This window comes from Pelodiscus sinensis, chromosome 3 (assembly GCF_052426305.1).
Source record: "Pelodiscus sinensis isolate ZL-2025 chromosome 3, ASM5242630v1, whole genome shotgun sequence".
Taxonomy (NCBI): Eukaryota; Metazoa; Chordata; order Testudines; family Trionychidae; genus Pelodiscus; species Pelodiscus sinensis.
In genome coordinates this window covers 88,363,876-88,391,629 of record NC_143054.1, presented here as the reverse complement: position 1 = coordinate 88,391,629, position 27,754 = coordinate 88,363,876, and the positions used below count along the sequence as shown (strand labels likewise).

The following is a 27,754-nucleotide window of genomic DNA, read 5'->3' as shown; positions in this document are numbered from 1 at the left end:
CTAGCTAGTTCTAATCCACTAAGATACTTGTTACATTCAAATTCCTATCCTAAATAGTTATTCTTATCTCAGGTAAGGAGCTTCAAATCAGAATTGAACTTCACTCTGTCTGGGGCCTTCAGCTTCTTCAAAGTTCTTGCTATTCAATTTGAGTGGGCCAGGCAGTTTCAAAAGTCAGCTGAAGACACAGGACCAATGGCTTCCAGGAACTCTTTGTTTGGCACCCCTCATCTCTGTGGAAAAATACCAGGCTCAAGGTGGATTCCAGTATCAGGTGGCATGATCACATGTCTTTCTAGGACCAAACACAGTTTAGGCTTATAGGACAAACATGAAAATTCACAGGTTGTTGGTTTGAGTACTGAGTCACTAGCTATCTGAAGTATCATGTATGAGACATGCACAAAACAAAGGATCTACACATTCAACAGATTGTAATATTAAAATCATTATGTCAAATGAGGTATTTTTCTAAAGCTTCTTTGAGTTATACATATTCATAGTGATAAGCCATGGGAGAGGGGCAGTGACACTGGTAATGCAATTTTAAAGAAACCACCTGTATAATTTAGTTAATTATAAAAATACGAATATCAAACTGCAGTAGCACAACTTTTCAAAACAGATTTACAAAGTCTCGCACTGATTTAAAAAGTCAATGATTTTTCTTAAATAAAGTGATTTAATGCTTTATTTAAATCAGATGTGGGGAACTTTTGGGGGGCTTGGGGCCACTGGCCTACAGAAAAATCCTCCAGGGGCTGCACACAAGTTAGAAGCAATAAAATAAAACAGAAAACAAACAAAAACCCTCCCTAACTCACTGATGTGGCCCCTGACTGAAAAGGAGAAAGAGTCTCCCCACATTCACCTTGTACGCTAGAGCCTAGGGGGACCTAGGCTAGTAGATTTTGTGTGCTCCAATCTTGGGGGGGGAAGGGAGTGCACCAGCTTAGGCTCCCCAATGTTGGAGGGGAACCCAGAGCCTTGGGGGGCAGATCCAGGCAAGCTGGGGGGTGGGGCTGCGTCTGGTCCCTGGATTCCACACCCCTGATTTAAATCATATAGGAAGAGCCCTCAGTGTTGCAAGGCCTATTTCTTCTCTAAGGGTATTTGGTTAGGCAATTTATTAAGTTAAAAGGACTAGTTGTGAAAAGGACATATTAATGCAAAATCAGAGTAGACATATTTTTATCTTGGTTTGCCTGATCATTCATTGACTGAGGACAAGAGTTAGCCATTGTCTTCTAAAAGAAATTAATTGAGAAGCTGTTCTGATCTCCTAGGAATCCTCGGCCAAGGACTAGGATAGGATCTTGGATCTGCTGAATCTCATTCTGTCTGACACTCACCAGTTATTAATGAAGTTATATGGTGCCACACGCATAGCATTGGAAAGGTCATGCAAAATTACATTTACCCATGCTGTCTTCCAGAAGTGCTTTGCTCTGCATCTCTGTCCCATTGTGCCTGCCGCTCACTTTTCTGAACTTTACTTAACTTTATCACGTACAATCCCATTAATGAAGGCATACACTCTCCTTTTGTCCTTCAGATGTATGTGGCAATATGGCAAGGACAATGGAATTTGGAACTGTGCAGATGACAGCCACTGGAGTCGACATTTTTATTATGAAATGCAATGTTATTTTCTCATATATAAAGAGCAAACATATACTTTCAGTCCCAACATTTATTTTAGATCAACAGTAACACACACACACACACACAAAGAAGAAGAGAATAAATACTCCATATGCCTGATTCAAAGTTCACCACAGTCAACTGGAAGTGAGTTATTGTGTCTGTCTTCTATAATATCAACTGTACTACATAAAATGATGACTTCTCCTGTGACAATTTCATTAGAAATTGAAACATACAGTGCTGAGAAAACACAGTCACAACATTTACATACCTACATATACCACACCAAGTACAGATTAGATAGTATTTTGGAGTGCCCACATGCAATTGTAATTTTAAAAAAAAACATGTTGCTGTCACAGCTCAAGATTTTTAAGGTAGCTTGGCAGCTGTGAAGACTGAATCAGCCGCATTAACGTGTCCATGGAACTTATTTAGTCATCTTTTAAATAGGTAATATCTGTTATACAGACACATTCTTTCCTGTTCTTTTACGTGTGTGGTTTATGTATCTTTGGAAACTTTTAATGAACTTAAATATGATTATTCAGTTCAATCCATTCCTAACAATCCCTCTTGCAAACAAAACTAAAGAACTTGTACAACTGGATCATGGGTCAAATCTTGCTCTAGTTAACTGTAAAGTCTTGTATCAGCTAACACCTTGCCCAGAAATAGACTAGATGGGGTAAAAGAAAATCTTGCATTGTTATCTGACTAGATAAATCAGAATGTTCTTTTTACAAAGCACAGTTGCTTTTAAAACTCTGGGAACAGGCTTTATCATATTTTTCTATCTAATCTGTTGTAACTTTTGAAAGCAAACTCTGTATGGGTGTGTCTACACTACAGGGTTTTGTTGACAGAAGTGGACTTTTGTCAACAAAATTATACCCGTGTCTACACTACTGCCATGTTCTGCCGATAGTAAGTTGACAGAATGCGGCAGTTTTGTCGACGGCGGTAAACCTCGGAGTTCTGTCTACAAAAGGTAAGTGTGGACGCAGGGAAGAATTTATGCTGACAATAAAGGTCTTCTGGAAGAAGCCCTGGTGAACACTCCTGTGATAGCTTTCAACTCTATTGTTCCTGCCTGTAACCATCTTTAAAAGGCACAGGCACCCAGGATTAGCATTCTGGCAGCAAGCCAGCTCCAGACAGGACCCTGACTGTGCAGCTCTTCCCGGTAGGGCCACTCAGACCCAAGTTCCAGGGACAAGCCCCCCAAGAACCCCCTGGTGCTTCCAGGGACACATCCCTGCAGGAAGCCAGGGGCACCAAACTCTGGGCACCCTCTTGGTCTGGGCCCGAGATAAAAGCCCTCTTAGAGCTCTGGTCTGAGAAGGAGCCTCTTCAGGCCCCACAGTCCAGGTGGAGGAACACAGACATCTATGCCAGAATGGCTGATGGCCTAGCAAGAAAAGGCCACCACCACCACACCATAGACCAGGTCAGAGCCAAGGTCAAGGAGATGTGGCAGGGGCATATTATGGCCCATGAGCACAGCTCCTGCTCTGGGGAAACGGCACACTAGTTTGCCTATTATGAGGACCTGGACCAGATCCTGGGGGCAGGGGAACCCCTGCCTCCTGAGAGGGTTGTGGAGTCTGGCTTAGAGACCTCTGTGCAGCAGAGGCCACAACTCCAGGGTGAGAGCCCTGCAGAGGACCAGCAGCTCCAAGAGGAGGAGGAGGAGGAAGACACCCCCAGGAGTACAGTGACCCTGACCCAGGAGCCAGATGCCCAAACTCAGGAGGCCTTCCAAACAACTTTGGACACCGGGGAGGGAACATCAGGTGAGTGCTATGAGGATCCTACACACACAGGGCAGGGCAGGCAGGAGCCAAGCGGATGGTGCAGTGCTGTGACATGTCATGCTTATCACAGCCTGTGGGGGAGGGGGCACACATACAGGCACACATACGGCCGTCCTATCCCTGCACCCGCATGGCTGCGAGGCACCACCTGCTCCTTCAGGCAGTGATGCCAGGTGCAGGCATGGGTTGGGGATGCTGGGATTGCCTCTCAGCTTCAGGCCTCTCAGCAACCTGCGGGAACCCCAACTGTGGCCTGACACTTGTCTGTGCTGCTTGGCAATGAGATGTGTGTCGGGAGGGGGGGGGGGGGGGGCAGGATGGTGGCCTGCACACCTTCTGGGCTCCAGGGAGGCTGTGGCTGCTGGGCAAGCCACACCATGCCTTATTGAGACACACATGAGCATCCTCTGACCATAGGACAGGCACTGACTGCTGAAAAAAAGGAGGGCATGCCCTCTTAGGGAAATTGTGAGCATGCATGACTGACAACTTTTCCCTCTTGTCCTCCACAGCTGGACCAGCTGACCAGGCGGGGAGCACCACACCTGCTCCACCACCCAGATGGCTGCAGGGAACCCATCAGTATTTGGACCTGGTGCGCCAGCATATCTCGGTCCTGTAAGGGATGCAGGACACAATAAACCAGAGGATGGAGGCAGAGTCAGAGTGGTGCAGGAGCTTGCTGGACAAGTTTGTCCAGCAGCGCACTGAGATTTGCGCTGCTATCCGGGAGGCCATGGCCTTCCCTGGTCCTGTGCCTGGTCCTGTTTCTCCTGCTCTGCCTGACCCCCACTCAGCCCCTTTCCCCCCTTCACCCTTGCTATCCCAGACCCAGGTACAGCTCCACCTCCTGCCACCTCCTATTGTCCCAGCCCATATGCGCAGCTGTCTGCGAGAAGGCCTTCACAGCCAAAGTGCCAGGGGCTCTTCATCAGGGCAGCACCCTCAGCTGTGAGCCTCCCTCCCTGCTTCCAGGTTGACATTCTCTCTTCCCACCTGTGAGAGTCACTGAGGCTATGTCTAGACTGCAAGCCTCTTTCGGAAAAAGAGCGTCTAAACTGCAAGCGGAACTTTTGAAAAAGGAAGCCGCTTTTTCGAAAGAGAGCACCCAGGCAGTCTGGATGCTTTCTTTCGAAAACGCCCTGTTTGCAGTCAAGAACGCCTTTTTTCGAAAGACCACTTCCTCGTGAAATTAGGTTTATCACCATCAAAAGAAAAGCCGCGGTCTTTTGATTTAATTTCGAAAGAACGCGGCTGCAGTCTAGACGCAGGTGAAGTTTTTTCAAAAAAAGGCTACTTTTTTAAAAAAAAACCCTGAGTCTGGACACAGCCTGAGGGAAGCACTTTATTTTGTTTACAAACACTTTATTTTTCTGAACAAAAGAGTATTTTAGTTTTCAAAAAACCAACAGTGAAATAAACTGTCAACATTTTTTCACCAACATCTCTCTTTTGTCAGTGTGTGATGAATGCGTACAATGTGTGACTGTGGGACCGGGGGGAGGGGAGGGTTGGGGAGGAAGACACTGGGGGCATGGGGCAATCCCACAATTGGAAGGACCTAGGGAAAATCATCGGCCTCCTTGGGAGAACTGCTCCCTTAGGGTTTCTTGAATGCGCAGTCCCAGCTGGTGGGCTTGCCGGACGGCAGCTGTCTGGGGCTGTTCAAAGTGCCTCCCCTCCACATCAGTCCATATCCCCCACGCAGGGAGGATGGCCTCCCCTTTCCTCTCCACTAGGTTGTGCAGCACACAGCAACCACATCGGGGATGTTGTGTTCCCCCATGTCCAGCAGAGTGAGCAGGCATCTAACTCTGCCCTTCAGATGGCCAAAGGCACATTCCACCTGGAAGTGAGCCCGATTCAGGCGGGAGTTAAAGAGTTCCCTGCTAGCAGCCAGGTGTCCCATGAATGGCTTCATCAGCCAGGGCATAAGGGGGTATGCCACGTCGGCAACGATGCACGTAGGAATTGGCATGTCCCCAACTGCAAACCAGAAGCAGGAGCAGAGCAACAGCTGTCCAGGAAAATCCCTTTAAGCATACGTCTCTGCAAAGAGCATGCAGCAGCGCCTGGAATTTAAGGCTGCCCCTGTGACTTGCCAGAAGCACTTCCGAGTGCCTTCTTTTGTTGACAGAGCATCCAGCAGTCTGAATACTCTTTTTCAACAAAGCGGATCAATTTTTCAATCCACGTAATGCAGGCTAGATGCTCTTTTTTGACAGAGGCTTTGTCAACAGTATCTGTCGACAAAGCCTCTGTCGAAAAAAGCCTGTAGTCTAGACGTACCTTAAATGCCAGCACACGAAATGGTCCTCAGCTATCTCAGCTATAACTCTCATAGTAGATTTAATGCAATTATTTTTTTAGTCTGTTTCTCACAGTTTAGAATCTATGAAATATTCATTCTTGTCACTGCTTCTTAGGACTTCTATATGTGAAATAGCACCAGACAGAATATGAAAAACCTCCAAATTCTCACTACCTCTTTTTGCAACATAGACATTCATCTTTGATATTTCTTTCATCTGTTATCCACTCTACTGTTTATCTTTCTCACACACTTAATGGCACTTTTATACTCCCTGTTGATTTGGGTAATAATCAGAACAGATTTAATGCAAAACAATAAAGGACTCATGAACATGTAATAGAAGCAGAATCACCAGGCCAAGGAGTTCATTAAATGCAGTATAGACCATTGTTTATTAATAACTTTCTCATAAACAATGTTGTATTTTCCTCACTTACAAAAGCAAACTATAAATGACTATATTTTACTGATAATGGATGAGGAAGGTGGTTGTGTTTAAATGTTAGTGACATTTCTATCACGTTGCTCCCTAGTGAGAAAGTTGATGGGCTAAACGTTTTTGGTGATAATATTTGATTGGTTTATATGCATTATTATAAATATCTAAAATTGCATGTTCCAGTTGATTGATGGTCACATAAAATAATGTATTGCTTCATTACTTTTATTACTCTTGCATAGAGTGACGACTCTGGTATATGCTGCATTCAGCAGTCAAGAAGTATCTCTAAATATATTTGTTACAAAAATCAAACTTCATGCCACATCATAAAGTACCACTAAAACCAGGCCAGATTCTGAGCGGTGGGGATGCTGCCACTTTGTGTCTCACAGTGAGTACAAAAAAAGTCCTAAAGTCAGTATAGCTGGGCACAGGAGGATCACCACGTGTATGGGGAACCTACAATGACAGAGCCAGCATAATGGCTCCTAAAGTATTGACCCCTGTGCTAGAAATGCAGGACATGTACAAGGGACAGTGGGCTTTCTTGTTCATGCTATTCTATTATTCCTTTGCTAATGCCAGCCAGTGTAAGTTTGAGCAATTCTCTACTTACACCCTCTTACTCCTTCTTATACTATGGAATTGGACCAGTAGTTTAGAACTGGTAGAGTCCTGATGTGCTTAAATCACTTGTGTATTCATCCCACATGAATCTTCCACAGCCAAGGAACTTGACCTATAACTTTGGCACCCACTAAAACTAAGGGGCCAAAAACTTCAGCACATATATAAATATGATTTACACCAGTGGGTCTCAACCACTGGTTCGTACACACCTGAGAGTATACAGCAGTCTTACAGGGGGAACATCAAATCATCTAATGTCTCATCTCTATGTAAGGGGTAGTCAGCATAGAGGATGAAAACCTATTATCCCTCCATGTTATTTGTGTATCTCAAGTGGGAGATCCCTGTGTGGTTCATGCACAAATCCTGGTTTCCAATACTGATGTTTATCATGCAGTTTCATATGATAATTTTGTAGGGTTTTTATTTTTATTTAATATTTGTCTTATGGTGGTGTCTAGAGGCTGTAAATAGGACCAGGCCCTTATTGTTCTAGATACTGTGTAGACATGTTATGAGAAGACATTCTTAGCTTTGAAGTACATCTAAATAGATAAGACTGAGAAAGGGTGAGGGGAGAAAACAAGGGCACAGATGGGTTGAGTCATTTGCCAGAGGTCATACAACAGCTAATTGGCAGAGCTGAAAATAGAAGTCAGATCTCCTAACGTCCATCCCTAAATCCACTATGCTATCTTCTGTTTATACCCAGGAAATTACACTCGAAGGCTATATTAAAAGAATGATAAGGTTGCAAAGTCAATTGATCAAAAATTAAGAAATTAAAACTGTCCATGCAACATTAATTCAGCTGTTTGTATACATGATAATGTTACCATTTTTAATTACATCTCATTCAGTGCTTTAGATGGAATATGAGTAAGACACAGGAATAGCAAAAGAGAGAACTGTGTTCTCTTCTGTTTATGCAGTACACTAAAATCCAGTGGAGAGGGGCTTGATTTTGGCTCTGCCACAGACTTGATTTTGGGCAAAACTGTCATAATTGATACCTACCCACATGGCATTTCCTAGCTTTTTAATGCTTGACTTTGCAACCTTATCATTATTTTACATAGTTCTTTGTACATGGTGTGTAATATACAAACATCACATTAATTGAATGGTAAGGTTGCAAAGTCAAGCACTCAAAAGTTAGGAAATGCCAGAATTAGGGTTATTCATTTAACGTTAATTTGGTCGCCAGGTATACATGCATTATGGTGCAGTCTTTAATTACATGAGCATTATTTTTCCACAGACTCTCTGCATTATTTAACATACATATTGGGGTTGCTAAATCTTTTCAAATAAAAGGTTACTGAATTTTTTAAATATTCGCAAAATCACATATTTTCCCCATGCCCTGTTCTCAGAAACATCTGAACTATTTTGACTTAAAAAGGGATTTTAAAAACCTTATGCATACACAAAATATGTGAAATTAACCCATGTGGGCTGAAAAGTTTAGCAACGTTCTCTGTAGCTGAAGAAAATAGGGTCTTCAAATGGGAAAATAGGCAGTCCTTCCAGGCATATCTGCAATTAAAACATACATACCTACAACGTATATTACACGATCTGTGTCTGGCATCAAACCCTATTGATGGGATGGCTAGATGTCTACCCAATCCCAATGTAAAATAGAGCAGCCTACATATGGCCGATCAAGCTCATTCGAGCTGCCAGCGATCAGTCAAGTGCACTATAGCCATTCCCACCATTCTTTGACGTCTGTCCATGCCAGGCTCAAGGATGCAGCATGGTCTTAATGCTTCTAGTGGTACTACACCATTGGAGGATTCCTTTAAGTAGTGAGGATCATATACTGGCTAGCTTCTCTGAATGACTGAGTAAAACAGACTTAATCGAACAAAGATTCCAGCCCTTTATTTATGAATTTAGAAAATAACATCTATATGAAGCTTATGCATTAAAGGGAGCCTTGAACCTATAAATGCCATGAAAATATTAAACTGATAAATCTTGAATTGAATGAAAAGAGTCTAAAGATTAAAAAAAACATGTGTTCAAGAAAAGAAATCATATTTTTCTCCAAGATAGTGTATTTCTATAAATATTAAATGTTATCTGGCATAACATAAACAGAAGAAAGGATCCAATATATTTATATATGTAAATTGAATTCATCCTCAGAAATCCAAGGAGACCCAAGAAGCATGATAATTCAAAATCGAGTAAAATGCATCTTTGATTTCTTCAGCTAAGAATGATGACCCTTGATCTTCTAGAACATCAACATCACAATCTAAATTATGATCCAAAATTGTTTTTTGATCATATAAAAACCTCTTTCTATATTTGTCAGTTACAGATAGAATGTTCCCCCACTGTTCAGCTCCAATGTTTGGTTTTATGACCCATAGGAGAGGGGAGAAAAAGTAGCTTAAGATAGCCATAATGGTGTGCTTTCCTTCCCCTCCCCTGCATCTCTATTCCATCTATATCACTAATGTATCACAATTGCAGAGATAAAGATTGTTTGTATATTTAATTGCATACTTCTATTCCTTTCCTTTGTTGGATTTGTTTGTTGTGTAATCTTAATCTGTAGTTTATGAGTTTCTAATGTTTAATTCTGGGATAAGGAGAGGCTCAAGGTAGGGGGGTTGAAGAGCTGAGGGCAGAGTATGGGGGTGCAGGATTTAGGGGAGAGGGTGAGGGGGCTCAGGACTGTGGAATCAGAGCAGGTGGTTGAGTGTTCTGGAGGAAGGGACTCAGGGCAGAAAAGCAAAACTAGCATCCATGCATAAACTGCGTTATTTTGAAAGAAAATTGAAATAATCAAGGGCTTTTTCTGATGCTGGTAAACCTCATTCCATGAGGAATAAGGCCTCTTCCAAAAAAGCCCTGGGGTCCCAGCTCAAGAGGAGGAGAGAAGGACATGGACAGCACGGTGACCACCATCAAACTGGAGCTGGTACCCCATGGCCTGGATGTGTCCCAGGCATCCTCTGAGGCCAAGGAGTGGTCTTAGTTTTCTCACACACACAGGGTTGGGGGGCGGCAGGCTCTGAGAGGCTGTGGGGCAATGGTGTCACAGCCTTCTCGACCTGGCCATTGCGCTGCAGTCTGTGCACTTAGATGTACATTCAGCGCCAGTCTGCACCATGCAATGCCGGGAGGCAGCACTGGAGCATCCCTGGGCTCCTGCTCACAGGCTCTAGGGAGCCCAACCATACTTCTGACCCCCGGAGAGGTCCGGAGATGTCTCATCACGAGCCACTGCTACAAGGAGGCTAGGGATCAGGACACACACCCGCACACACAGATTCTGGAGTGCTGTACATGGCACATGGGCATACCTGCACACTTGAGGCAGCACCTGCTCCCGGGACAGTGCTGCAAGGCGCAGGTGTGTCTGCTGCTCAAACCCTCTTGCACACCCTCATCCCTTCCCCCCCAGCAGCCAGGGATACAAACTCTCTCCCCTTGGGATGCCACCGGAGCTGGTGTGTGTGCAAAACCGGTGGAAGCCCAGGCAACTTGAGGCCCCCCCTCCTGGCCATTAGATCCCATTGTGGCCAGCCATTTCCCATGCCTACTTGACCATGGGACGTGGGTGGGAAGCATGGTCCTCTGGGAACGTCTGGGCCCTTGTAAGACAGGGTCTACTGTCTAGGCCACACGTGTCCTTACTCCTGGGACATCACCTTCCTCTGACTTGGGAACTGTTGCTTTCAGCTCACAGATGAGGGCAAGGTCTCAGGGACACTGTCTCCAAGGATTACTGACCATCTCTCTTTATTCTCCTCAGCTGGACTAGCCATGACTGTGGGGAGATCACAGCCACCTGACTCTGGGGGAGCAGCAGGTGCTGGAGGTCCAGCAGGATCTCATGAGGGAGGACGACTCCATCCTGTGGGACATGCAACAGACACTGACCCAAAAGTTCTGAGACAACGAGCAGTGGCGGAAAGAGACATGGATGGAGCTGCTGCAGCAGGGACCATTTGTTGTTTTTTAAGTTTAATGTGCTAGGATGGTCCAAGTATATTTGGTTCTTCAGTGCAAGGTGAGACACTGAACAAGATGGCTTCTCAACTTCCCTTCTAACTCTATATTTTTATGATTCAATAATTCCATAGTATTTTCTTACAACATGTGTGCCTCAAGCATCACTTAATTATTACAAAAAATACAGTCCAAGAGGATTTAAACTCAGAGCCTTATAAATATGATTATGGTACATTAGCCAATAGGGAACAGTTTGTCAGTTAATACCTTCACTACTGGGAAGAACTGTTTTAGCAAAAACACATAAAGTTCCAAAGAAAAACTAATAAAGATTCTGAATGCCCATGCAAGAGGGTTAAATGCATTTTCCAGTAAGTTTCATCCTGTACAAGTTTTTAGACTTCATGTCAATTCAATTACCAAATTCACATGAAAGAGCAAATGAGGATTTAAAAAAAAATCAAGACTCTTATGTCTACACATCTCTCCATAATCAAGCCACAATTTGATGTGAGGTTAGAATGATTTGGTCTGTATAACATGAAAATGGCCTGGTCTTGTTCCCATTGAAGCTGATGATAAAACTCACATTGACTTTAAAGTTTTGATCCTGAGTAAATCATAATGATTCCTTTTCTAACTTGGCTCAGAGTAACCATTGAGTCATTCAATGCCAATATGAGAGGAGAAGAAGAAAAGACTCACAATTATATGCAATAAAGTAGACCAAATAAAAACCAATCAAGAGTAAAAAAAATCATTGAATTTAAAGAGTAGAGCTCTGTAATAAGTGTAAATACATTATTCTTCATTCCATCATAATGTAGCTATTTAACCTGCCATTTCACAGACAATACATTAGAAAGAACTGTCTGAGCAGCAGCATTCTCATAAAAATTGTACAATGTAAACTACATAAGACCAAAACTAAGAGCTCACACGAGAGGCCAGATTTTTAAATGTGCTTATGAATAAAGATATAAATAGGTACCTAGGGAGAGATTCACAAAGTGGGCTCTGGATTATAATACCAAATTGGTAGCATCCTGACACCAAATGGAATCTATAATCTTAAATTAAGGGCCCAGGTCCCCTACATAGGGGAGAGTTGTGCACCTATTGATGGGAGCCATAAGAGCCAGTGTGCTGAGGAAGTAACCCCCTAAGCTAATTATTTGGAAATGCTGAGGAAATGCCTAAGCCCCACCTCTCAGATGGTATGAGGCCCTCATCTCCTCCCAGGATTCACAGCTGTGACCTTTTCTCAAGTTTGACTCCTAAACCAGGTCAGTTCTTTCTCACAGAACACTTAGAAAGAAGAGGTGGTATCTCCCTTATATTAGGGGCACACTCTTCCTGATTTCTAATAGGGTCTTGAACCACAGTCTCCCATAACTCAAATGAGCAACCAAGCTACATGGTGTTCCAGAGCAGAACTTGCTCACCCTCTTCTGTTGAAGTGGTTCCACTCTGAATTAAATGCTCATTGGCACAAGGACTGAAGCCTGGGTCCACCTGGGGAGTACCTAACCACTAACCTGTACAATCATTCTGGCACTTGCTCTGTCTGGCCCATATGAGCAGACTAACTTCAAGAAGTGACTTTCAGAGAGACACAGATCAAAATGCACCAGTATTTAGGACACTCACCTGCTTTGGAGGAGACTTTGGTCTAAATCCCAGTTCCAACTGAGGCAGAGAGGTCTCCCACAGCCTGGATGAGAGCTCTAACCACTAGGTTATAGTATGTTTTTCATGAAGACCACTCAAATAGAGACTGTCTATTCAATCAAACCCTCGCAAGTTAGATTGAGTGATGCCCAATCAAAGACTCTTTCTGAGGCTTAGGCATTAAACTGCTCCACAGAAAGAAATTTCAGTGCTATAGGGACTTTACTGGTGGAAACCTACATGCCCACAAGATTAGGCAGCAGTTGAGCAATCATTATGAGGCTCTAAAGTTTGGAATAAGACACTTGTAGATTTTGTTGTTAGTGATTTCAATGAGAATTAGGGTCCAGATTTAAATAGATATTTAATCATTGTTGTGCTTAGTGTTGCAACTCTTAACTGATTTAGTAGCCTATATCTCATTTTCAAAGGGAATTTACGCACACACGACCCTATATCGTGGGGTGGGCAATAATTTTTGACTGGGGGCCACTTCAAAATTTTTTGAAGTAGCCCCGGGCCACCCCGGAAGGGGCAGGGTCTAAATGGGAAGGGGCGGGAGATTGGTCTGGGGGTGGGGTAGCATAATTGGTCTGGGGGTTGGGGAGCTCCTTTGCCCCTCCTTACCAGTAGGCACCCATGCCCTGGAAGAGGCTTGGCACACTCCCCCACCACCAGGCCAATCGGGGCCTTGGGGCAGGAGAGCACAGGAAGCCTCCTCCCACACTGCAAGGAGCATGTGGCACTTTGAAGTGCTGTGGGCTCCTCGCAGGGCTGGGGCAGGGTGAAGGAAGTTTCAGGCAGCTGCTCTGCCCCCAGGCTCTGATTGGCCTGGGGGCGGGGGAGCATGCAAAGCCCTCTCCGCTCTCCCCCCCATGCCCTGTGAGCAGTGCACGGCGTTTCAAAGCACCACATGCTCCTGGCAGGGTGGGAGGAAGCTTCCCGTGCTCCCCCACCCTGAGGCCAATTAAGACCTGGGGACGAGGGAGCACTCAAAGCCTCCATTCTGCCCTGCAAGCAGCGTGCGGCATTTTGAAGCACTGAGCGCTGCTTACAGGGCTGGGGCAAAGCAGAGAAAGCTTTGGGTGCTCCCCCACCCCCAGGCCCTAATTGGCCTGGGGGCAGGGGAGCAGCAGGGCCTCTGTAGGCCAGATCCACCCTCTTGGCTGGCCTGATCTAGCCCACAGAGACCCTTTTGCCCACCCCTGCTATATCCCATTAATTGCCAATGGAATTTTGTCTCAAGTACTAAAATCCCATTGAAAATGAGATTTAGGCTCCTAAAACAGTTAAGAATTGCAACAAAGCCTAAATACCTTTTAAAATCTGAGCCTAGGTGCTTTCAGAATTCTCTCTTAGTGCTCTCCTATACTTTTAGAAGCCCAAATACCGTTGAATTGCTGATGTTCTCAAATGTCATCCCAATAAACGTATAACTCAAGGCAGCAGCAACTGAATCAATATTAAAAGAAAGAACATTTCATCTTGGTTCTTTAAAAATCATTCATAGATATTGTTATGTCCTAACACATCAAATTAACATGTTAGAAGTCCAAGTAGGATAATAATTAGCATGGAAGAGTTGATGTTTTTAAACAGACACTTGAAACTGGTGTAGCTGCAATTGCTGTGACAGTGTAATACCAAATGTTCCACTTTTAAGAGAGCAGATCTGTTCCTCTCTTCCTAAACTCCTGAAGGGAGGCAGAAACAGGCATGATAATAAATTATCTCATGAAAACATCATCTTAAAAATGAAATATTCAGAGTTTAAACCCAGGTCTTCCTTCCAGCATACACTGAAGGGCAAAGGAGTTCTTACCCAACAATAGTGTAGAATACTATTTTTTAGAAAATATATATAATTTAAATGTTTGTCTGTGATTAGTATCTAAACTTTTAACCTAGCCACCCTTCCCTTTGGTCTGTATTTATTTTATAATATAGAGTATTTTACTCTTCTGTGCCCTTTTCTCACTATATCTTAAGTTCCCAGTGTCAACAGCATCACCTGAGTAGAGGTTTCTCAAGAGCAGAAAACTGAATGTTTTTGCTATCTGTGGTATTAAACTCTATACATGCCATTAGCGCTCTTTTTGCTAGAGATTGGACTGATACCTACAGTCTGACAGGATTTTAAAACTGTATTGCTTTACATCATTCCTCACTTCTTCACTAACAAGTGCACATTTTAAATCCAGAAGTGGACTTCTTTTTTTTCTTCCCTAAGATCTGAATCATGCTTTAAAAGGACAATTTCTTTAATATACTTGTGTGAGCAATGATGCCTGAATTTAAATGAAGGTCTTTTGTTTATGGCTGCTTTTATCTTCTTAAATCAGAGTACGTTGTTCACTGCAGAGAAACAGAATACACTGATTCCTATTCAAAGAAATCCTTTTGACAAAACAGCTCATACACCTGTCAGACTACGAATAGACTTTTTTAAAAAGAAAAGCAGTGCAAGTGTTAATTGCTCTATTGTTTCAAGAAACAAAACACACAAGTAAATAAGCAAAACACACAATTGTTGGAAGCAAATTGCAACATGCTTGAGCCACGGTAATTATACAGCTCCTATTTCACAGCACAGATATTTTCAGTAAAAGTGCCTCTTTCATCGTTCTGGTTTTTGGATTTTCTTTGTTTCTTTTATCAGTTTAGTTCACATGCACGCTGAGAATGCAGGTCCTAAGTAGCTGGGGCAGCACACAATTTAATCCACTTTAGGGCCATGGAAGATGCATAGTCTCTGCAGACAACTGGGACAAAATCTGGACCCCCCCCCCAAAAAGGCATTTTTTTTGAAGTTGTGACTAAATCTGAAAAAAAAATGGAGAGATGACTACTATTTTGGGAGGCCATAGTAAACAGCACACAGAGGGATACAGGGACTATGGGCAGCACCATCCTTACAAATTTTGGGGCCCTAAGTAACTGAGGTCTGGGTGCTTCTTTCCCTTACCCTCCCACATGGCTCCTCTTGGGGGCCTGGGCACCTGGTGCTTCCCTCCCCCCAAGCCTCTCTGCAGGGCTCTTGCCGTGGGGGCTGGGGCTTTCTGCCAAACTCTCCCCATGTGGATAGTGCCAGGGGCCTGTGGCTTCCCTCCCCATCTCCTTGTGTGGCTCCCACCAGGGACCTAAAACTTCACCCGCTCCCTGCTCCTGCAGCTCTGCGTAAGTCATGGAAAATAGGATTTTACATTTCTCTATCCCCTGCTGTACAACTAGTTCTATTATGTAATTCATTATACTAAAAGTATAAAGAGCAATGCAGTCAAGCAGAAGTTTTAAAAATAACATGGTCTTAATCCTGATTGCACAGCCCAGCATGTTGAAGCAGCGTGTAAATTGGGACACCATGGCTTTAAAGGAACAGCGTTGCCTTGCAGAGTACTTGGAGAGCACAAGGATGAAGAGCAAATAAGTTAGCCATTTCCTCAGTTGTTTTAGACACCTCCTCAGTTTAGAGTCGCAGCAATATTACCTATGCCTGAAGCTAAGTGTATATGACAGAGGTTGCAGATTCTGTGACTTCCAGAGACCACTGTGACATTTTCTGTTTTAGCCCAGGGCAAAGCTTGAGCTGTCAGCAGATGGAGGACCTGGAACCCTGACCTGTCACAGGAACCCTGGAGCTCTCAGCCTCTGTGGGCAGCAGAAGGACCTGGAGCTCTTAGTATGGATGGGCAATGTGAGGCTCCCATAGCCCCTGGCCAATACCCCCGAGCTCTGAGTAGCTGTGGGCTGCAAGGAGACCTGCAGCTCTCAGCTGACATGGGCAGCAGCTGCTGAACGAACCCCCACCCTCAGCTACAGCAAAACTCATGCTCTGACCCCCTTCCTCCATCAGTCCTATTTTGTCACAGCTGTTTTAATACAGGTTGGACCTCTTTGGTCCAGCACTTTTGGGACCCGGCTGGTCCCGAACAATGGAATTTGCTGCACCAGGGGAGGTTCCCTGTCACCGGCCTCCTGGGCAACCATTGACTCTGCTTCTAGCCCCAGCAGCCCTCACTGCCTTCAGCCAGCTGTGCTTCCGGCCCTGGCTGGACCCTTCAGACCTGGGACTCCCAGCTATGCCACCTGAGCCCCGTGCCATAGGGCTCCCTCCTCCTCCCCCCATACTGCAGGCCCCCCCCCCACTGCCTGACCCTCCTGTCGCACTCCTGGCTGCACCATAAGTTCTCCCTAAGTAGCACATCACTTCAGGGAGCAGCTCTGTACAAACCACCAGAGCTCCCCATGCCACCTGAGCCCCCTGTGCTGCGGAATTCCCTGCACTGCCTGAGCCCTTCCCGTGGGACTCCTGGCTACACCACTAGACCTCCCCACACTGGCAAACTCCCTGCCACAGGGTTCCTTCTGCTGCCAGAGCCCCCTGTTGCAGGGCTCCCAGCTGCATTGTGGAAATCCCTGCGCTACCTGAGCCCTCTGGTGCTGTGCTCCCCACATTGTCTGAGCCCCCTGCCCACTACTGGCCTCCCTGCTCTTGCGCTCTCTGGGCCAGGAACATCTGTAGTCCTCCCAAACCACAGAGATTGCCGGACCAGAGAGTTCCAGTTTAGGGAGGTACAACCTATACAAGCCAGGGACAGGTCCAGGGCTTCTGTGAATTTTCGTGACCAGTCCCTGATTTTTCCTTAAAATAATTGTGATGAAATCTTTGCATTACTTATACCATATGTTGCAAGGCCATCACTAGAGTTTTCCCATTAAAGATAACTCTTATATACCTGCCACAAAACAACACGCCTCTTTTTAAATTAGAATTAAGATTGCTTGTGTAAAAATCCCACAGATACAGTCAACGAAACACATGCACAAACTAAGGAAATCACTAGTGAAACCAGTATTCCTGTGCACACCAACCTGACACATTCAGCTCTAGAGGGGTTCACTTTCGTTATATAAAATAAGGATACTCACAGGGTGAAATCCAGACCCTTTTGAACTCACTGAGGGTATGTCTACACTCGTGGAATGAGGAGTAACGGCAGTTCGAACTAGGAAGCCTAGTTTGAACTACTTAGTTCATGCCCCGTGTAGCCGCGCTGCACGGGGTTCGAACTAGCAGGGTTATAAAAATGGCGGCGCCCGGCTTATGCAAATGAAGCCCGGGAAATTCAAATCCCGGGCTTCATTTGCAAGTGCGGTATGCCTACATTACCCTCCTAGTTCGAACTAGGAGGGTAGTGTAGACATACCCTGAGAGTTTTCCCATTACCTTTTTTGGGGTCACGGTTTCACCCATTTACATGTCTCAGATTTACAGATCAGGAAGTTTTTACTATGGAGAGCTTGGATAAGGAACAGAAGAGTCAGCTGAGAAAAGTTGGCTCTGTGAAATGAAAGGTTTGTAATGTAGTAGCAGTTCTGCAACTTCTGTGTTAATCGAGCAGCTCTGTCTTAAAAGGTTAAGAAAACGGAGGGCACAAAATGTTAGATACTACAGGCACTCATAAGAGTTAGGAAAGAGTGGATGAGATGGTAGAGAAGGAGTAGGAATGCTTAAAGGAAAAAATAATGGGGAAAATAAGCAGGAGGAATGTGAAGAAGGAAGCAGAACAGGAAGCACAGAAATTTAAAAATAACTATTTTAGAGAACGCAAACCTGAACATTTTTAAATGCCATGCACTTTTTACCAGATTATCCACCAATATATTCAGTAGATACTAAGTGTGATTTCCAGATAGCAAGGAGCAGGAGAGGGTAAGATGCGTGGATGTGTCGAGAGACATGCCTCAGTGTCAGAGAATAGATGGAAAGAAGGAAGTAAAAGAGAAAAAAAAGAATGAAGAAAAACAAGGGACATGAAAGTGACATGTTTTTGCTGTTAAACTATCATAAAATCCACACATAAAATTTGGTATACCCACAAAATGTGGCCATGTTGATTAAATATATGTGCTATACACAAAGGGTATGTCTAAACTTGCAGCCTATTTCAGAATAGGGCTGCAAATGTAGGCATTCGGAATTGCAAATCAAGCCCGGGATTTAAATATCCCACGCTTGATTTGCATCTTCCCGGCCGGGTGCCATTTTTTGAAATTTACAAGCCCGGAATAACTGCCCGTGTCTACACTTGGCAGTGAAACGGGCGTTCAAAATAAAGCCCTATTTTGAACTACCTGTTATTCCTCCTGCAATGAGGTTTAACAGGTAGTTCGAAATAGGGCTTTATTTCAAATGCTCGTTTCACTGCCGCATATACGGATGCTCTCCAAAAAAATGCCGAACACGTGGGCTAAAAATTTGTGTTGAGCACAAGCCCCTCAGCACAAGCCCCTTCCCGCTCCCCTACCTGGCTTCTGCCTTCTAGTTTGTGGGGCTGCTGGAGCCTTTTTTAATCCAGAGGTTGCCGGCCGTGACGTCACGACATGCCAGAGTCCTGGCGTCTGCTGGCATCCCGCCCTCTGGCTCATGCCCTGCCTCCTCGCACCGGAGCTGCATGCAGCCCGGCAGCGAGAATCGCCACACTTCCCCCTCCCTGGCAGTGCTCCGCTCCTCCTTCCAGCCGGCGGATCGGATGAGGCTGTGCCTCCCGTAGTCGGCACGGGCCGCACAGTGAACCCCTGCGGACTGCATAGTGTACAGGCCTGCTGTAGGGCAAACAAGTCTAGTTTCGTGATACACATCTATAGTAATACACAAAGATTATAAGGACGTCAGGAGCACCACAGAGGGAAAGAGGACAGAGTTTATCTGTGGAGACAACTTTTATCCCTTCTAACTTCTGGGTCAGAAATGTCCTTTCACATGGTGAGAAGTATAACTATAAACTTATCTAATTATGTAGTAGGTCAATCCACTTAGATTCAAAGTGCCCTTCTTTCCCACATGGTCTTGCTTTTCTCTCTACTTTGTTACTGTTTTTACCATAATAAATGATGAATTTTGAAACAGATTAAAAAAAGAGGTTACAGAATTTCACATCATTTTAAGGTTCCCACCAATCTTCTCCTCTGTTTTTTTGTCACTGTTTTTGGTATTGTAAACATCTTTTTGTCCCTGTGTCCTCTCAGCATACACAGGACCTTTGAAAGCTTGAAAGCTGTGAAGAGAAGTAATGCATTGTTTCCAGCCTTCAGTGTGAAGACACATACATGATATTAAAAACAGATTACATAAAATCACATTTTCTTGAGCTTGTGAATATACTAAAGGTTTGAGATTCATGAAAGCTTTATTCTGTTCTTGGCTCTGGCACAGACTTCATGTGTGAGATTTGGCTATTTATTTTAACTTCTCTCTGTTTAACCTTCCCCCGTCTTTAAAATTATCATAATATCACATGGTATTTTTACGTATACCAGGTGTTGTTCAGAAGTAGTTTTGGCTTGAAAGCATATGCAGAAAAATTCTTTCATACATTGGACAAAATAAACTTTATAAAAGTGTCAAGGTTATTATTAGAGCTATCTGGTAGATGGAATTTTTATGTTGTGGGAAATTTTATTAGTTCAACATTTTTCCTTTCAAATTGCAACAAAAATTAAATTGAATAATCCTGTGAGGCAAAGATTTGTTGAGCAAATTCATTTTAGGGGCAATCAGAAGATTTTGCTTCAATTTAGGCATTTTAGATTTTTTTTAAAGTTTTAATAAATAAAATAAATTTCAAAATGAAGAGCTACTTCAAAGAAAAAAATTGAAAATGTCCATTAATAAAAGTGTAGAAATGGAATGTTTCAACCTTATCAAAACTTTCTTTTCATTTTTTCACAACAAAATGTCATTAAAATTGGCATAGTTCCAGGAGAAGTTTTGGTTTTAATGAAACAGCATTTTGATGAAAAGCAACGCTAAGAGTGACTGAGATTTCACTGGAAAACAATATGCTTTGATATCTTCTTCCTTAACATCTTAAAGTACTGGAGGTCAGAAGACAGAGAATTAATAAAGAGCTCCAGAAAGATACTTTTTGTAACCAGATTTATTTTTCCCATTCAGCCTGCTTTTCAGCTCCATGTTCAGTGAAAAACTTCCATACATTATTTGCTAATGATGCAAAATCTATGGACAGTGAATGCCACATGACCTAAGCACTATGCCGTCTACACAACAACTGCACTATACAGACTGTAAAATAAACAATAGTTGTCCTAAGGCCCAAACTTTGCTCACAGTCATTGCAATATTCAAGAAGAAATATGCAAATTTAATTGGGACACTTGCACAGTCAACTGGAACTCTAAGCCTATGAACTAAAGCTCCAAATATATCTGAATTTTTTAAGACTTATATATCCTGACTCTAATAAATGCTACACATGCTAATAGAATCCTGAAGGAAATTTATATTCCAGTCTTATTTCTTTTGTTAGGCTCTTGAGGTTTCTGCACACTACTAAACAGATTACTTATCAATTGTCATGTGAGCCTGAAAGAAGGTCACTAAAAAAAATCATACATTAAGCACAGTAGGTTCTCTTTCAGCTTACTCTACATGGTTTTCTTCTTGTGGTTATTTAAACTGGTACATTAAACCTTCCTGCCTTCTTGATTAATATAAAAAAATTGTTTCCTTGGTACTGAAATGATGGGGAAAAGCTCCTTGCTATCAAAGATTGAAAGCTAAAGGGTAGTAATTTTATACAAGCTGCGGACTCTAGGGCTGTGTCTACACTGGGCCACTTATTCCGGAAAAGCAGACACTTTTCCGGAATAACTTGCCAGCTGTTTACACTGGCTACTTGCTTTTCCGGAAAAGCAATGATGATCTACTGTAAAATTGTCAGTGTTTTTCCGGAAAAACTATGCTGCTCCCGTTCGGGCAAAAGTCCTTTTCCGGAAAAACTGTTCTGGAAAAGGGCCAGTGTAGACAGCACAGTAGTCTTTTCCGCAAAAAAGCCCCGATCGCAAAAATGACGATCGGGGCTTTTTTCCGGAAAAGTGCGTCTACATTGGCCACAGACACTTTTCCGGAAAAAGTGCTTTTCCGGAAAAGCATCCTGCCAATGTAGACGCACTTTTTCCGGAAATACTTATAATGGAAAACTGTTCCGTTTTAAGCATTTCCGGAAAAGGGCGCCAGTGTAGACGTAGCCTAGGGGTGTGTCTAGACTACACAGTTTGGTCAACAAAAGTGGACAAACAAGAAGTTCCGTTGCCTCCTCACGCGGCTGGAGATGGGCAAACGCAACATCCCAGCGATGGTGGCCGCATGTTGCACCCTCCATAACCTGGTGGAAAGGAAAAGGGAGGCCTTCCTTCCGGGATGGGGGACAGGTGCTGATGGCGAGGAGAGGCCATTTCAGCAGCCCCAGATGGCTGCCATCCACCAGGCTGGTGTCCAAATCTGAGAGGCCTTGAGGGAGAGATTCTCAGAAGGAGACCACTGACTATCCCCAGGGCCTCCCCCAGAGGGGAATTTGGCCTGGCCCGCCCCTACCTTTCCCTCCACTACTCTAACCCTCTACCCATAAAGAATACATACACACCCGGTTTTCTTTGTACACAGACATTAGTTTTTTATTTGAAACACTCTGGCTGTGTCTACATTGGCACAATCTTGCACAAGAGCAGTTGCTTTTGTGCCAAAACTTGCTGCCTGTCTACACTGGCCACGAGTTCTTGTACAAGAACACTGACGTTCTAATGTGTGAAATCAGTGCTTCTTGCACAAGAACTATGATGCTCCCACTCAGGAATAGGCCCTCTTGTGCAACTGTTCTTGCACAAGAGGCCAGTGTAGACAGGCAACATGAATTACTTGCACAAGAAAGCCCGATGGTTAAAATGGCCATCAGAGCTTTCTTGCGCAAGAGAGCATCTACACTGGCAAGGATGCTCTTGCGCAAAAGCACTTCTCTTGCGCAAAGGCACATGCCAGTGTAGACGCTCTCTTCTGGAAGAGTTTTTGCACAAGAACTCTTCCACAAAAGAGTTCTTGCGCAAAATCATGCCAGTGTAGATGTAGCCAAAAGCCGAAGGTGCATTCCACCTGGATGTGAGCCTGGCTAAGATGCATGTTGAAAAGCTCCTTGCTCGCATCCAGGTGGCTGGTGTAGGGTTTCATGAGCCACGGCATCAGGGGATAGGTCACGTCAGCCACTATGCACACCGGCATCTGCACGTCCCCGAGCGCAAGGTCCGGCAACATCTGTGGTCTGGAAGAACTATTGATAGTCCTGGCCCAGAGAGCGCAAGGGCAGGGAGGCCAGTAGTGAGCAGGGGGTTCAGACAATGTGAGGAGCACAGCACCAGAGGGCTCAGGTAGCGTGGGGAATCCCACAATGCAACCGGAAGCCCTGCAACTGGGGGCTTTGTCGACAGGGGGATGCAGTCTAGACGTAGCCTAGATGACTGCATATGTCAGCCCTGCCATTCTAAAGAGCCACAGTGTTGCTTATGGTTTGTATCATCTTGAAAAAACTTCTACTAGGTATTCCAGTTTAGAACATGGAGATTAAAAATACAGTTCCACATTGGGTGGTCTGCTTGCTGCAACAGTGTTGAATGATCAAGTGAGGAAAAGTTAGGTATGCAGAACACTGTCATCTCTTTTGTATTAGAATAACACCTAAAAGACTCAACCAAGATCCAGGCCTCATTGTGACCTGTCCAAGGTCACCAGCAGAGCCAGGAGCTCCAGTCCAATGCCCACAAAACTATACTATATTGACTCTATGAGCAGGAAAGACTTATCCATTAGGCACAGTAGGCACAGTGCCTAGGGCCCACTATACTTTTAGGGGCCCATGAAAATGTTTTAATTTCTTTTAAAATCAGAAGGAAAAAAATGAACTTTTAGGGTCAAAGAAATTGTTAGGGCCCACGAAAATCTATTAAATTTTGCCTAAAACAGAAAAAAAAATGTTGAAGTGTTTAAAGTTATATCAAAAATAATTTTTTATGTTTTTTTTTATGGAGGAAGGGGCCCACAAAGGCAAAAGTGCCTAGGGCCCATGAAAGTCATAATGTGGCCCTGTCCATGAGGTAGTTCTTTGCTTTGGGCCAGGTGTCTCGTGTAGGGTTTCATCAGCCAGGGGTGCAAAGGGTAGGCTGCATCCCTCACTATGCATATGGGCATGTCCATGTCCCTGACCCTGATGATACAGTTAGGGAAAAAGGTTCTGGTGTGCAGTTTCTTGTAGAGTCTGAAGCTGTGGAAGATGTGGGCATCATGTGCCTTCCCTGCCCACCTGCCGCTGATGTTTGTGAGCCCACCTTAGCAGTCCACAAGGGCCTGAAGGACCATAGAAGAGTACCCCTTGTGGCTAATGTAGTCAGATTCCTGGTGGTCAGGGGCTCGGATGGGGGTGTCATTAATGACCCCCTTGCAATTGTGGACCCCATTATTGCTGGCTTTGCTGCCATGGGCTTCCTCATCACCCAACAAGCTGAAATGGAACAGCAGGATGGTGCAGATGGCCCTCACCCCCTGTAAAAAGAGACAAACAGAGAATCAGTGGGTTGCCAGGGCCCTTGAGGGGTCCCCAAACCCTATACCCCATCAGACACACCAGGAATAACCCTCTACGTACTCCAGTTCCTGTCAGGTATTTGTGAAAGTGGGATTGAAAACCCTTCCAGGGAGAGAATCTTCACTCTCTCCCCCCAACTTCCATAGGGAACCCCATTCCAGCATTTTACCACCCTCCTGGAACAATAGAATCAGAGCATCTTACCCTCATGAGCACGACCCTGTTGGTTGATCTCCCCGTGCTAAACTGGTTCCCGATGGAGCAGTAACCGTCTGATGTAGTGAGCTTCCACAGAACGATGGCAACCTGCTTCTGGAGGGGGATGCCAGGTCTCATGTGGGTGTCTCATTGTGTATAGGTGGGGATGAGCCACTCACACAGTTCCAGGAAGGTGTCCTTCCACATGCAGAAATTCTGGAGCCATTGCTGGGCATCCCATTGCTCCATGATGATCCAGTCCCATCAGGTGTTACTGGTATCCAGTCACAAGAAGCGGCAGTGCACAGGGTCCAGGGTAGGGCAGGAGGGATCATGCTGCATGAGCAGTGCATGTAGAGAGGAGAGGAGGTGCCCTGAAATGAGCTGTGGGTCCTGTTCCTGTAGGGCCACAAGGGCAGCCTGCAGTAATTGCACCAAGAGGTGTGGCATGGGGGTCTAAGAACTAGCGACTGCTTGGCAGCAGGTCTGGCTCCACGGCAGAAGTGCTGTGGCATCCTCAAGGATAGGGCTGCCAGATGGTCTCCCAAAAAATACCAGACACACGGTATTGTTTTGGTCAAGCAAACAAACAAACAAAAAATGAATGCGGGATAATAAGCCCCCTGTTCTGGGGCACCCAGAGCGGCAATCGCAACCCCGCCTCCCAGCTTGGGACTCTCAGGCTAGGAGGCTGGACCTTGATCGGTGCTGGGAGTCTGTGATTGTGCAGAAACCTTGCGGGGACGAGGGGCTTGGCTGGGTCTCGCAGATACTCCTCTCGCCCCGGCTAGGCTTCTGAAGCGCCCAGAGCGGCGATCATGGCCCCACCTCCCAGCTGGGACTCCCAGGCTGGAAGATGGGGCCGTCCTTGATGCTGGGAACCTGTGATTGTGCAGAAGCCTGGTGGGAGCGGGGGGGAGTGGCTGGAAGTCGCAGCCACTCTCTCTGCCCCCGCCAGGCTTCAGCGCAATCACAGGCTCCTAGCGCTGATTGTGGCCTCGCCTTCCAGCTCCTCCCTCTGCCCACACCAGGCTTCCGTCCGGTGTGCAGCCTGAAAAATCAGAGAATACCAGACATTGCACATGCCCGGTATTCTCTGATTTTTTTTAACAGACAAAGAGCGCAAATACCGGACTCTCTGGTAGAATACCGGACACCTGGCAACCCTACTGAAGGGCAACTAGAGCAGGCAGTGAGAACGCTTTATTGTCCCTCGAGGAGGTAGGCAAAGGAGAGGCGCCTGAGACACAGCTGTACAGCCTTTAAGCTTGAGCCTCAGATAGCCTCAGGAAGCAGCTCCAGGAAGTGAGTGTGGTCCTAATGCCCTGCCTGAAGTGCATCCGAGTGGCCTTAAATGAGATTCAGCATCCAATGAGTGTGGACGCTCTATTTTGAAATAGCTCAGCACTATTTCAATGGGCATTTGCTGTGTAGATGTCCTATTTCAAAATAAACTATTTTGGAGTTTTTCTTCTGAAATAGCTTATTTTGAAATAAGCGTGCAGTGTAGACATACCCTAAGCATCCTCTTAATGGGTGATCTTGGTGAGAAAGAAGGACAGAGGCTTCTTAGCAAGTGTCATTTTTATGTGACAAAAGGAAGGTGACAGAGACAGTAAAAAGCAAAGAATGTGAAAGGCTTCACAGGAATACAATGGCTCTCACTCAGATGTTTGTGAGGACTAAGGAGAAGGACACTTTCATTACCAAAACAAAAATGTGAAGAAAAGAAAAAAAAGCATTACTGAAAGGACAGAAAGTAAGTGCTGCGTTACCCCATGAGACCTGTGGGCAAACACCAGTTCAAACAGAAGTGAAAATAGGTTTGTTGGGTTCATGATAGTGACAGTCACTCATCAATCAGGATCACTAAACCATCTTGCCCAGAACCGGCATGGCAAGAAAAGCTGTGGGTCAGAAATGAGGCATAATTTGAAATATTGGAAGGGTTAAGCAAGTTTTTTCCACATACTCTAATTTTTGGATCAGCTATGACTTTGCTAAAAGCTCCTATGTGTGGGGCAGTGCACTGGAGGCAGATTGTGATTCCAAGAGTCACCATTTGCTTCCCAGTTTCCTATCTCTCTAGGACTGACAGACCCCTGCATCTGCCCTGTACTAGACAAGCACAAATCACAAAGGTTTTGTCTATAGAAAGGCATAAGGATCTTGTGCAAAATGGGGTTTTTGAGGAAAAAAAATTGCGCACACTGCTTGTTTTTGTGCAAAACCAGCTTGCATAAATTATGCAAATGATGTGTGGTGATATGCTAATCCACACTTCATTTGCATAGGCTCTTATGACAAAAGCTGCAGTTTAGACATAGCCCTGGGCTGTGTCTAGACTGGTCAGTTTTTCCAGAAAATCAGCCGCTTTGCCGGAAAAACTTGCCAGCTGTCTATACTGGCCGCTTGAATTTCCGCAAAAACACTGACGATCTCATGTAAGATTGTCAGTGTTCTTGCGGAAATACTATGCTGCTCCCGTTCGGGCAAAAGTCCTTTTGCGCAAAACTTTTGCACAAAAGGGCCAGCGTAGACAGCTCAGATTTGTTTTCCGCAAAAAAGCCCCAATCGTGAAAATGGTGATCAGGGCTTTTTTGCGGAAAAGCGTCCGTGCCAATCTAGATGCTCTGTTCCGAAAATGCTTTTAACGGAAAGTTTTTCCGTTAAAAGCATTTGTGGAAAATCATGCCAGTCTAGACGTAGCCCTAGTGTGCAGCCTACCCCCTTTCCCTGCCTCTTCCTGCCCCCTCTGCTCCATATACTAGCGCAGACATAGTGGCCCCATAGAAGTTTTTCTCCATTCTTCTCCACAGCTACCCATGGTAGGAGGAAACTTCCAGGGATCACGCTTGTCATGTTGATCCCCAATGTAAGCAGACAGAATGTGCCACAGCCTGGCCTATTATAATTCTATATTGGTACTGCAGTAATGTCCATAGACCTCACTGAAGAATCAGTCCTCAATGGGCTAAGCATTTATCCACATGCAACAAGTTAGTCCCTGCCTCGAAAAGCTTACAATCCGAGTAATTCCAGTTCTCACTATTTTTTCTTAGTTGTACAGCAGTTGTTGATGTCGTTCTACCAGCACCTGAAGCTCTCTTTCATTTTGGTTGTTGCTCAGGGCAAATTCCACAGCATCCTGAATACTGACAGATTTCAAATCTTCTGCAAGACTGTACAGGCTCAGACATCCTTCTCTTAGATGAAGAAAAGCAACTTTGTGCATTTCATTGACAGCTGATGGTAAGAGTGAAACCAAAAGAGGGGGATTATTCTCACCCACCATCAGACACTGAAATCTTGCAAATGAATTCCTATTGATATCAACAGGAATCTTTCCATTGGCTTCAATGGGAGCCGGATCAGACCCTTACTGTAGTATAGAATGCAAGCTGATTTTATACAGCACTTTCTGAATACTTGGCAGAATAACAAGTAAGGCCATTCTAAATATATATTATTTTATAGATTGGTGTACACCTACATTCAGAAGACAGCCATTATTTTAAAACATGTTGTTGGTTAAATCGGGGCTGTCAGTGAGCTCAGAACTAATTATTATGGATTTCTGGTGAAAAATAAACTATGGTTTGCATTCTGATGTTTCCTAAAAAGT

At 44.6% G+C, this 27,754-nt stretch overlaps 1 protein-coding gene across 2 annotated transcripts in view; it reads left to right on the top strand.

Moving 5' to 3' along the window:
• LOC142827870 (uncharacterized) overlaps positions 1-14,923 on the top strand; it is a 42,709-nt gene extending 27,786 nt beyond the window's left edge. Inside the window, exon 2 of one of the 2 annotated variants that reach the window (XM_089777226.1) lies at positions 10,629-14,923. The gene's annotated coding sequence lies outside the window, so the exon portion shown is untranslated. Of the gene's footprint in view, positions 1-72; positions 813-10,628 lie in introns of those variants that run through there. The other variant, XM_089777225.1, reaches the window with a different exon arrangement.
• Positions 14,924-27,754: the final 12,831 nt, after the last annotated feature.